This window comes from Rattus rattus, chromosome 11 (genome assembly GCF_011064425.1).
Source record: "Rattus rattus isolate New Zealand chromosome 11, Rrattus_CSIRO_v1, whole genome shotgun sequence".
NCBI classification, from domain to species: domain Eukaryota; kingdom Metazoa; phylum Chordata; class Mammalia; order Rodentia; family Muridae; genus Rattus; species Rattus rattus.
Genome location: NC_046164.1, coordinates 83,151,132 through 83,163,251, shown reverse-complemented (window position 1 = coordinate 83,163,251; position 12,120 = coordinate 83,151,132). Strand labels below are relative to the sequence as shown.

General features: G+C 35.7%; 1 pseudogene; it reads right to left on the bottom strand.

Annotated features, from left to right (window-relative positions):
- Positions 1–4,299: 4,299 nt before the first annotated feature.
- LOC116912042 overlaps positions 4,300–12,120 on the bottom strand; it is a 143,478-nt pseudogene continuing 135,657 nt past the window's right edge.

The following is a 12,120-nucleotide window of genomic DNA, read 5'->3' as shown; positions in this document are numbered from 1 at the left end:
TAATTTCTTTTTCAAGCTGTATCTCAATTTTGTCAGATAAATTACCCAAAATCATTTCTGTTCATTTTTTTGTTTGTAGTGATTTTCTTTGTGTCCAAATATGTGGTAACTTCTGAGAAAGTTTTATTGGCTACTGAAAAGAATGTACATTCTGTAGTGTCATGGCAAATATACAATATGTATCTGTTAGGTCCATTTGAACAATGGTATAATTTAATTTCTGTATTTATTTTTTAAATGTATGTTAATGACAATGTCACTGCAAAAAATTGGATACTGAAGTTACTCATAACTACAGTTGTGATATACATCTACAGTTTTGTATCAAATATATATATATATATGGATCTGATGGATTTTTGTATTTCCTCAGATTCTGTTTTTAAGTCTTACTTTTCATTTCTGATTTTGTTCATTTGAATACTCTCTCTGTGACCTCTGGTTAGTCTGGATAAAGATTTATCTATCTTGTTGATTTTCTCAAAGAACCAGCTCTTGATTTTGTCGATTCTTTGTATAGTACTTTATGTTTCTACTTGGTTGATTTCAGCTATGAGTTTGATTATTTCCTGTCAGCTACCCCTCTTGATTGTAGTTGCTTCTTTTTGTTCTAAAGCTTTTAGTTGTCCTGTCAAGCTGCTAATGTATGCACTCTCCGGTTTCTTTTTCAAGGCACTAAGAGCTATGAGTTTTCTTCTTAGCATGGCTTTCATTGTGTCCCATAAATTTGTGTATGCTGTGTCTTCAAATTCATTAAATTCTAAGAAGTCTTTAATTTCTTTCTTGACCAAGTTATCATTTAGTAGAGTGTTATTCAGCTTCCATGTGTATGTGTATGTTTCTGTCGTTTTTGTTTTTATTGAAGACCATGGTTATCTGAAAGGATGCAAGGAATTGAATGGAATTATTATTTCAATCATATTGCAGTTCTTGAGGCCTTTTTTTTTATCTATCATATGATCAGTCTAGGAGAAGGTACCATGAGGTGGTGAGATGAAGGTATATTCTTTTGTTTTAGTATGAAATGTTCTATAGGTATCTGTTAAATCTGTTTGGCTCAAAACTTCTCTTAGTTTCTCTGTGTCTCTGTTTGGTCTGTTTCCATAATCTGTCCATTGCTGAGAGCAGGGTCTTGAAGTGTTCCACTATTATTCTGTGAGGTTCAGTGTCAGCTTTGAGCTTTCATAAGATTTCTTTTATGAATGTAGGTGCCCTTGCATTTGGAGCATAGATATTCAGGATTGAGAGTTCATCTTGCTGTATTTTTCCTTTGATGAATACGTAGTGTCCTTCCTTATCTTTTTTGATTACTTTTGGTTGAAAGTCAATTTTATTCAATATTAGAATGATTGTTTCTTGGGACCATTTGCTTGGAAAATTTTTTTCCATCCTTTTACTTGAGGTAGAATCTGACTTTGTTACTGAGCTGTGTTTTCCTGTATGCAGCAAAATGCTGGGTACTGTTTACTTCTCCAGAATGTTAGTCTATATCTTTTAATTAAGGAATTGAGTCCATTGAAGTTGAAAGGAATTGGGAAGCAATGGTTGTTGTTTCCTGTTATTTTTGTTGTTAGAGGTAGAATTATGTTTGTGTGGCTCTCTTCAGTTTATTGCAAGAAGCTTGCTTGCTTGCTTTTTCTAAGGTGTTTTTTCCCTCCTTGTGTTGGAGTTTTCCATCTATTATCCTTTGTTTAGATGGTCTTTTTGTAATGGTATTTTGTAAATTTGTTTTTGTCATATAATATATTGGTTTCTCCATATATGTTAATTGAGAGTTTTGGTAGATATAGTAGCCTGAGCTGATATTTGTGTTCTTTTATTGTCTGTATGTTATGTGGTCAGGATCTTCTTGCTTTCATTGACTTTGGTAAGAAATCTGCTGTAATTCTACTAGGTCTGTCTTTATACACTATTTGACCTTTTTCCCTTACAGCTTTACTTTTCTTTCTTTCTTTCTTTTCTTTCTCCCTCCCTCCTCCCCCTCCCTCCTCTCTCTCTCTCTCTCTCTCTCTCTCTCTCTCTCTCTCTCTCTCTCTGTCTTTCTTCCTTTCTGTCTTTCTTTCTTTCTGTCTTTCTTTCTTTCTGTCTTTCTTTCTTTCTGTCTTTCTTTCTTTCTGTCTTTCTTTCTTTCTGCATTTCATGTCTATTATGTGATTGGAGGAATTTCTTTTCTGGTCCAATCTATTTGAAGTTCTGTAGGCTCCTTTTATGTGTATGGGCCTCCCTTCTTTAGGTTCGGTGAGTTTTTTTTTAATATAATTTTGCTGAACATATTTACTGTCCCTTTAAATTTGTAATATGCACTCTCTTCTATACCTACTGTCCTGTTTGATTTTCTCATTGTGTCCTAGATTTCCTGGATGTTTTGGGTTAGACACTTTTTTTGCATTTTGCCTTCTCTTTGACTGTTATGTCAATGTTTCTATGATATCTTCTGCCCCTGAGATTCTCTATCTCCTGTATTCTGTAGGTAATGCTTACATCTGTGCCTCCTGATCTCCTTCTTAGGTTTTATATCTCCATTGTTGTCTCCCTTTTTGATTTCTTTATTTTTTCTATTTCCATTTTTATATCTTTGATGGTTTTGTTCAATTCCTTCACCTGTTTGGTTGTGTTTTCCTGTAATTCTTTAAGGGATTTTTGTGTTTCTTTTTTAATGGCTTCTACCTGTTTACCTGTGTTGTCCTGTATTTCTTTAAGGGAGTTACTGATGACTTTCTTAAAGGCTTCTATCATCATCATGAGTTGTGATTTTAAATAAAAGTATTGCTTTTCTGACGTGTTAAGGTATCCGGGGATTGCCGGGGTGGTGGAACTAAACTTGGTTCTGATGATACCAAGTGGGCTTGGTTTCTGTTGCTTAAGTTCTGTCCCTTGCTTCTCGCTATCTCCTTATCTCTGGTGTTAATGGTCTTGATGTCTCTGACAGTGGCTTGACCCTGCAGCATCTGAGTACAGAGACCTGTGGCACGGGGTTAGCTCAGGGAACACACAGAAACCAGAAGGATTCTGTCCCAGATTGTTTCTTGATTTATGTGTCGTGAGGGTTCCAGGCAGGTTCCTCGGAGCAGAAGTAGTGGTCTTACCAGTGCTCGCAGGTGTAAGGACTCCTAGGAGGAATGTATTTATCTTAGCTGACTGTTTCAGGTTACATTTCATTAGTGTGTACAAGGAATAATGGCATGATACATTATATAAATGTATAATTATTGTAATTATTACATTGATTAATATACTACTATGATACGACATGTATATGTGATCAATTATTATAGCGCATTTATATTAAGTAGAGAGAAAAAATATCTGCATGCTAGTGCTTAGCCTTCTTTCTGCACTTATATAACACAGAACCTACTAATGATTCAAAGGGGAATACCCATATCAATTAACAATATTTCATAGGCATTCTCACAAACAAAAGTAATCTAGGCATTCCCTCCCTAATACCTATTCACCTTGCAGATGGTTTCAGATATTGCCTAGTTGAAAACTCAAATTACCATGTAATCTGTATCTTTGAAGGCGGTGTTATGTTTCTTGTTAATATGAAAAGAATTGATGTGAATCAAATCAATGTCATGTGTTTGAGAAAACTAAGGCCTATGATCTCCAAATTTTTTGGGAAAGGTATTCATGAACAGTTGTTATACTCTTCCTTTTTAAAATAGTCTTGCTTCACATAAAAATTCACATTAAAATACGTATTCTTTTCTGTCTCATCCTTAAATATGTTTCTCCTTTCATTTTTTGTCATGGAAGTTTTCTCCTTTTATAATCATGATTATTATATTTGCATTTGCATGGAATACCCAGAATTCTGTATGTTTGGTTTTTGCATTTATGAAGAATGGAGGAGTTATTTCTCATTTTCTTAGTTGAATGATTCAATTCTTATAATTTGTCTTCAACCTCTGACAATGTCTTCCTTATGATCAACTGTCATAGTGAGGCTTTCCATTGAGATTTTTATGACACAATTAATTTTTATCTCCAGGTATATTTCAGTTGGTTATATATTCAGTGTTTCTCTCTTTTTATTAAATACAAATTTTAATTATCTTAACTATTCTCTGTTTATTAACCTAGTGTGTTTTGTTGAATTTTAATCAATAATTTATTGCTATCATGTTGTTCCATGAAGTTATTTTCATTGCTGACCATTACTGTGCTGTTGATGATTTTTGTGAGTTCTATTGACTATATTTTCTTTATTTTATTTTTAAGAAACTAATTTATTTCTCAGTGTCTAAAACTTTCGGTGAGCAGTTTCCCTATTGTGTGGGGAGATCCAGCTCCTTAGGCCTCAAACTCAAGCTCAGAGTACCATGGGTCGAAGTAGTGGGATGCAGACATAACTGTCTTTATCACTGCTGCTGTAGCTCTTGCCATCAAGATGGAAGGTGATGCTGTTGATAGGTCCAAATTTGCCCTTGACAATTCCAACCTTTTCCTGAACTGCCTAATGGAAGAACCTGGCCTCAAGCTTGCCAATCCTGGTTTGAGTTACATTCATGGCTTCCTGACCACCTTCCAGGACCACTTAGTCAGAGCTCAGACAGTCTTCTGATGTTCAAAACTTGTGGAATCGAAGACCTTAACTATAATGTCCTTAGATGCAGTGTCAAACATGGTCATGTCTCTAGACAATTGGATATCATTGATCTGAAGAGGGTACTCCTTAACATTCACCAACACCTCTCCAGACTTGGTGCTATACTGGGTGAGCTCTCTGCTCTCATGGCCTTCGATGATGCACTCTCCCAGGAGACCCCAAATGTCACTGGTGATCTTGGAATCATTACAAGGGATTTTCGGGTAGGACTCATTTCTGTTAATCTGGCTTAGATACCACAGATCAAAGAATCTCACAAAAACACTGATACCCTATCTGATACCCTTTCTGTGGAGAACACGATGATGTTGCCCTGAAATTCAAAGCCACAGGTCTGGATGGCTGAGCTGGTCTTGAGTAGAGTCAGCTGCTTCCCTGTTTTACAGTCCCAGAGATGACAGCTGTTGTCAGCTGAGCCAAAAAGGACATGCTTGGTGTCCTTGTCAGCTTCCACACACCACACAGCTCCATTATGGCCCATGTAGGTGCCTAGCATCTTGCCATTGACAGAGTACAACACATTGACAATAGGGTCTTTGGCCACAGTGAAGAGGATGTCTCCTTTATGGTTGTATTTGATTTGCGTGATGGGCTGCTCATGGCAAAGATCTTTTCCCAATCTGTTGGTTGCCATTTTGTCCTAATGACAGTGACTTTTGCTTTACAAAATCTTTGCAGTTTTATGAGGTCCCATTTGTCAATTCTTGATCTTCGAGCATGAGCCATTGGTGTTTTGTTCAGGAAATTTTCCCCAGTGCTTATGTGTTTGAGACTCGTCCCCACATTTTAGTCTACTAGTTTGAGTGTACCTGGTTTGATGTGGAGGCCCTTGATCCACTTGGACTTAAGCTTTGTACATGGTGATAAGGATGGATCTATTTGCATTCTTCCACATGCTGACCTCCAGTTGAACCAGTACCATTTGTTGAAAATGCTATTTTTCTTTCATTGGATGGTTTTAGCTCCTTGTCAAAGATCAAGTGACTATAGGTGTGTGGGTTCATTTCTGGATCTTCAATTCTGTTCCACTGATCTACCTGTCTGTCTCTGTACCAATACCATACAGTTTTTATGACTATTGCTCTGTAATACTGCTTGAAGTCAGGGATGGTGATTCCCCCAGAAGTTCTTTTATTGTTGAGTATAGTTTTTGCTATCCTGGGTTTTTTGTTATTCCAAATGAATTTGCTAATTGCTCTTTCTATCTCTATAAAGAATTGAGTTGTAATTTTGATGGGGATTGCATTGAATCTGTAGATTGCTTTTGGCAGAATGGCCATCTTTACTATATTTATCCTGCCAATCCATGAGCATGGAAGATCTTTCCATCTTCTGAGATCTTCCTCAATTTCTTTCTTCAGAGACTTAAAGTTCTTGTCATACAGATCTTACACTTAGAGAGAGAGAGAGAGAGAGAGAGAGAGAGAGAGAGAGAGAGAGAGAGAGAGAGAGAGAGAGAGGAAAAGGGATTACAGGTACAATTGATGCTGGTTAACTGGAGCTAAGAAATTAGTGGTGATTAAAAAAAAAAAACCAGCATCACTGAGGTGAAATTGTCTGTGAAGTGCTTTTTGAGAGCACAAAGAAGCTGTGTTCCAGAGATAGCAAAGGCTGTACCTCGTGCTACAGCTGTATTTGTTAATGTTTAAGAGACACCCAGGTGGTACTGGTTTTTAAGGCATGAATGAGTCATGAAGAGCAGCTGAGGCTTGGCACTTAGAGAGGCCATTTAAGACTATTGGTATAGGTTTGACCTCAGTTGTAGTTGATGGCCCAGGACTGAAGAGGTCATTCAAGGGAGTTGAGGTTTGATGCCAGAAAGAGAGTGTATGAGAGGCTATTGGTGAAACCTAGTTGGCTGAATGTCAGAAGAGGCTTTGAGCTTTGGGCTTTTAACATTTTTGAGACAGCTATAGAGTATGGAGGCTTTTGAAGTTGGACAAATTTATCTTGCATTATTCTATGTTAATATTATTCAGATGATTGAACAAGCCTATGGAGGCCACAGAGTGGAATGTGATTGTTCGTGTATGCTCAGCCCAGGGAATTGCATCATTAGACGGTATGGATCTGTTGTAGTAGGTGTGGCTTTGTTGGACAGGATGTGTCACTGTGAATGTGGGCTTTAAGACACTCATCCTACAAGTCAGTATTCTGCTAGCAGCCTTCAGATGAAGATGTAGAACTCTCAGCTCCTCCTGTACCATGCCTACCTGAATGCTGCGATGTTCCCACTTTGATGATAATGGACCAAACTTCTGAACCTGTAAGTCAGCCCCAATTAAATGGTGTCTTTATAAGACTTGCCTGGGTCATGGTGTCTGTTAACAATATTAACATCCTAATCAAGACACAGATCTTTGTTTAGTGTTATCCTGATGTGCATAGGATTCCAACAGCTAGGCATTGGTAGAAACTCAGTTTTTTTGTGTGTATACTTTGCTGATTCATGAATGGTATAACTGAAACGATTTTTGTTCAGATAGGGAAAGAGATAACTGCTGTTATTTTTCTATGAATTAAGATGTAGTGAAGGGTTTGTACAGTATGGCCTCAGATATGAGCATCAAGTTGTACTAGGCAAGAATTCTTAAGATTATATGCAGTTTGGTATGATAGAGTCCTCTGACCTTGAACAGTTATATTTTATTCATAATTTATGAAGTTTTTACAGTGGATTTTATTTAAATACTTATTATTTGACGCTAAGACAGCATAGTCCTCACAATAATATATGCATCATTTAATGACTTTTTCATTTACTTAAAATTCTCTCATGTTCTTGAAAAAATATATTATTGATATATCAGATTCACATAGGCAAACTGGAAATATTATTAGAAATTCAACTCATTTGTGTTACAAACATTACATGGAGAAAAAGACTCACAGAATGGGTATCACCACCCTAGGAATTTATTATTTCCCAGTTTCCTTACTATGTACACTCCAAGGTTAGTGCTTACTTTGGCTTCTTACACTTTAACTGCAGTTGAAATTTATATTAGTAGAACCCCAAAATGTGGAATAATTTTTATTTGCTCATTTCACTAAATATTGTGACTATGACATTTTGTCATACTATTGTTTCTGCTAATATGTATTGATAAATAATATTAAATTTGTAAACATGTCTACATTTCTCTCTGTTCTAAGAAAATCCCAAATTTATCTTATAGACAATGGTTATTTGAATTACCGTGAATATTTTTCCATTATTTTTTGTGATCAATATGTATTTATTTTCATTATATTCCTTAAAACATTTTATATTTCATTTGATCATTCACTGTGTCTGAAAATCTAATTTAAACTTCAAGGCTTAACAATTTATATTTCTAATGGATGTATTTATTGTAATGGTTAAAACTGATTATCAACCTCACAGGTTCTGTAATCTTCTAGAAGATAAACTTCTGGACATGCCTTTGATGCATTATTCAGATTAAAATTGTCCGTTGGCATCCTGATAAGAAATTATATTGATTATGTCTTTTGATGTAGGAAGACCAAGCCTGCATTTGGATGGCAATATTACCTAGACAGAGGTCATGGCTCCATAAGAATAAAGCTGTGTGACCAATAGCATCCACTACTGTCTGCTTTCTTTATGCAGATGAATTGGGACCAGCTACTTTAAGCTCCTTCCTCTGTGTTTCTATTGTCATGATGAACTTTACCCTTAAACTGTGTACTAAATAAAACCTCATTTTTTCTAAATATGTTTTTGTAAAAATTTTACCATAATAACAGTAAAGAAACTAATTCACAAAATTTATTGCAGAATTGGTATCATTACAGTAATAACCCTGAGCATGATTCTCAGATCATTTTAACTTGGTGGGAAAAATGCACAGTAATTTGGAATTTTGGACTAGAAAAACCTTCACATATAAGGAGAGTCTCATGGTAGAGAAAATTTCAGAGAGAGTGTAACAATTTGTCTATGGCTCCATTAATATTCACTGTTTTATCTATGTCTACAATTTTAGCTCTTCTAAGAACATAGGTCATATTACTTTCAAATGCTTATGAACAACATGTTAGCATAGAAAAACCCTGCTTATGATACGAAGTCCCCACCCCAGTCCCCGTGTGTGTGTGTGTGTGTGTGTGTGTGTGTGTGTGTGTGTGTGTGTGTCTGTATGTGTTACTTTTCTGTCAGAAGGTTAAAAAAATACATGCTAAAAGAAAGGGGGTGTTATGTTGACTAACAGGTCAAGTATATAAGACATAGAATTAATGGACGCTAGAGCTAGATGTACTTGGTCATATTTTACCTACAGTCAGAAAGCAGAGGCACATAAATATTTGTGCTCTTCCAGTTTTGTCTTCCCTTTGTAGTACAGGACTCAAGCTTGGAGAATGGTGAAGCTCAGATGGGTATGTTTTCCTACTCAACAAATCTAATCAAGAAAATCTATCAGCATTACCAAGTCTCTTCCCCAAGGTTATTTAAAGCCTTCTCAAAGTTGGAACTTGATATTACTCATTAAAAATACTATGTCCTCCAATTATTCCCTTTACCAATCCATATTACATTTTAAAATGTATGACACCAACAAATTTATTTTTGTCTTTGTTTTGCTTTTTGTTTTTCAGCTCCAAACACCAGAAAGGCATGGAAGTGCATTGTTTAATCCTATCACATGGGAGGGAGAGGTAGGTAGATGTTGCCAAGTTCAGGCTATCTTAGTCTAAAAAGCAAGTTCTAGGACATCCAGAAATAAACAGTGAATTCTTCCCTCAAACAAGCATCTTTAAATACCAAAATTTATGGCAAAAGCCTTTTTCCAAGAACTTTGACAATTTAACCTCTTTAAAAAGTGAATAATAATAAAAGTAAAGAATATAGCTTTAATCAGTGCCTACTCTAGGAAGCACAAATAAAAGATTCACGGACCCGTTTTCACTTTGGAGCTAGGTATAAGCAGAGGAGGACTCGGGGTAAAATATAAAAACCTGTGCTTACTAAACCACTCAGGGTGTGATCTGATCTGCTTTTAGTTATTTGTGAACCCAAGTAAGTAGTCACTGATTTTCAGGAGAAGCAGTTTCTAAAGGTCAGTACTCTGGTCACCCCTTCATCGTGCTTTATAAACTTTTAAATTTTAAACTAATACAAGAGCTTTGGATATTCAGTATCACTATCTCTAAAATTTTACATTTGTTTCTCCTGTAAGCATCTGAAACTGTGTCTGCTAAGTTTTCTCTAATATTACACATTTCTTCCTGCTTCTATCGAATATTTCATTGTCTTTGAGCCATTCTTCTTTGTTCTGCTGGTGTTTACTTCCTAGTATGGTGAGAAGTTACTTCCTCAGTTTCCTTTTGGGTAAAATCATAGGCATCTATATAAACATATTCATAGCAATTTTTCTGAGCAGTACTCATCAATCTAAAACAAGAAAAGGAAAATGATTTGGAATAAGACAAACAAATGAAGTGCATAAGAACAAATTACCCAATTTTACTAAAATGCATTCTGGAAATTTTAATTTATGTTTCTTATTGCCAAGTATGTACCAATGTAGTTTTTTGTGTGTGTGTGATATATAATCTAAACTTTAGGCAATGTTAACTTGGCAGATCTCTGTGTTTTATGGGGGGCATTTTTGTTTCTCAGTATACAGAGAGCCTCTGAAATGGCCATTGTCATTTTAGAGTACTTAGCAACATGTTTTCTAATAACAAATTTTATGTATTTGGTAGTATGATTAAATATCACTCTAATTTTGCAGCCTTATTTTCACATTGGTATCCATATCCACACAATATACAAGCAAAAAGGAATCGGGTTATATCACCACAATCTAGTGCTTGAAATAAAATTACTTGAAACACCAAGCATGTACTTAGTTACAAAAACCATTAGAAATAACACTCCGTAATCTGGTCTTCACTGACTTTTTGTCATCTTTTTATTGAGTGATTGGTCTCCCATATTCTTCTGATGGAGGGAGGAGACTTTTTCCAGAAATCACACAATATGTCTGTTGGCAGTCCAAGAAACTTATTCAAGCATATATCTCTCAAAGAAAAGACTTCTAGCTTCTATTTGGTGGTCTTTGGTGTGTGTGTGTGTGTGTGTGTGTGTGTGTGTGTGTGTGTGTGTGTGTGTGTGTGTGTGTAGTTAGTTTCTCATGGTTGAAATCAAGGCAAAAATCTTAGGTATAATAGGCAAGTATTCAAGGTTCAAAGCCACTTCCTGTTCATGGGATGAAAATGGTCCAGCACTGAGCTCTCTCTCCATTCCTCTATCCTCTCTAAGGCCTTTAAATCAAATTCCAGGGAATCAGTCTTGTGCCTTAGGCTAAATCATCTCCCTGCTTCTCAGTAAATAGTGAAGCTTGCTATAAGAGAAAAAGACTCACAGAATGGGTATCACCACCCTAGGAATTTATTACTTCCCATTTTCACTATTATGTATACTCTAGGGTTAGTTCTTACTTTGACCTTTTACACAGTTTCTAAAATGAGGCCATTGAGAAAGGGTTCACTCACCTTAAATTCTTTGAATCAGTAAAATATAATTCTCAGTAAAGCCACACGTTCTTCAGAGTAAAGTGATTCAAAAAACTGTGTTGACCAAATGGCTGATCCCACTGAGGAGATGGGAGTCAGAGTAGATCAGAATTAAAAACTAGAATTCACAGATCAAAAAGTTCAATTTTTCCCTTTTCCTATATTTTTGATATGCTACTGATCACTTGATTTGAGTATCCTTTTCTTGCTTTTTCTCATTTACAACACTACGGTAGTGTCATTTATTTCATAAATTTGTCAGAATATGTCATGTGATAGAGCAAATTACAGGCTTCATGAATGTGAAGTAGCTATAATCCAGCTGTTCCAGTGTCTCAGAGTAACTTAAAATTAAAATGAAACAAAACAAGAAACTTGTCTATTTTTACAGCTGTCAAAAAAGGAAAGAAAAACTACTTCTTGTCAGAATTCACCATTTGGATGGTATGTATGCAACACTAGTGGCAATTATTCATTTCTGCATAATTTGCTTAAAATAATAAGTCATAGCTTCTTAAATATAAATTATAAAATTTATGTAAATAAAGCTGTGTACTAAGTACACAGGTTTATCTCTTCAGTAATAGCTATGATTTATGTTACGTTGAATTCAACAAGAACAGTTACTGGATGATGAACATTCTTCTTGACAGACATAGGAACAGACTTCATTTTTGCAAGGAAAGATTGAAGAACCTCTCAGACAATTGGCATTGTTTCAAATTAAATTTTATAGCCCAAGTAAAAGAACCAATAATGACCTAAGTCCAACTTTTCTTATTGCTCTTCCATGGAATCGTGGCATGGCACAGCACAGTTTTTATTGTCTCAGTTTTTGAAGTTTCTTTTTTTTGTTTGTTCTTTGCTTATGGTATTTGGTTCTACCCTAGGTCTCTAGACTATTTAGTTACTGGTTCCTGGTCATGCCGATAGTGCAGGGCATGGGTTCCCTCTCATGGTGTGGACCTCAAGCTAAACTA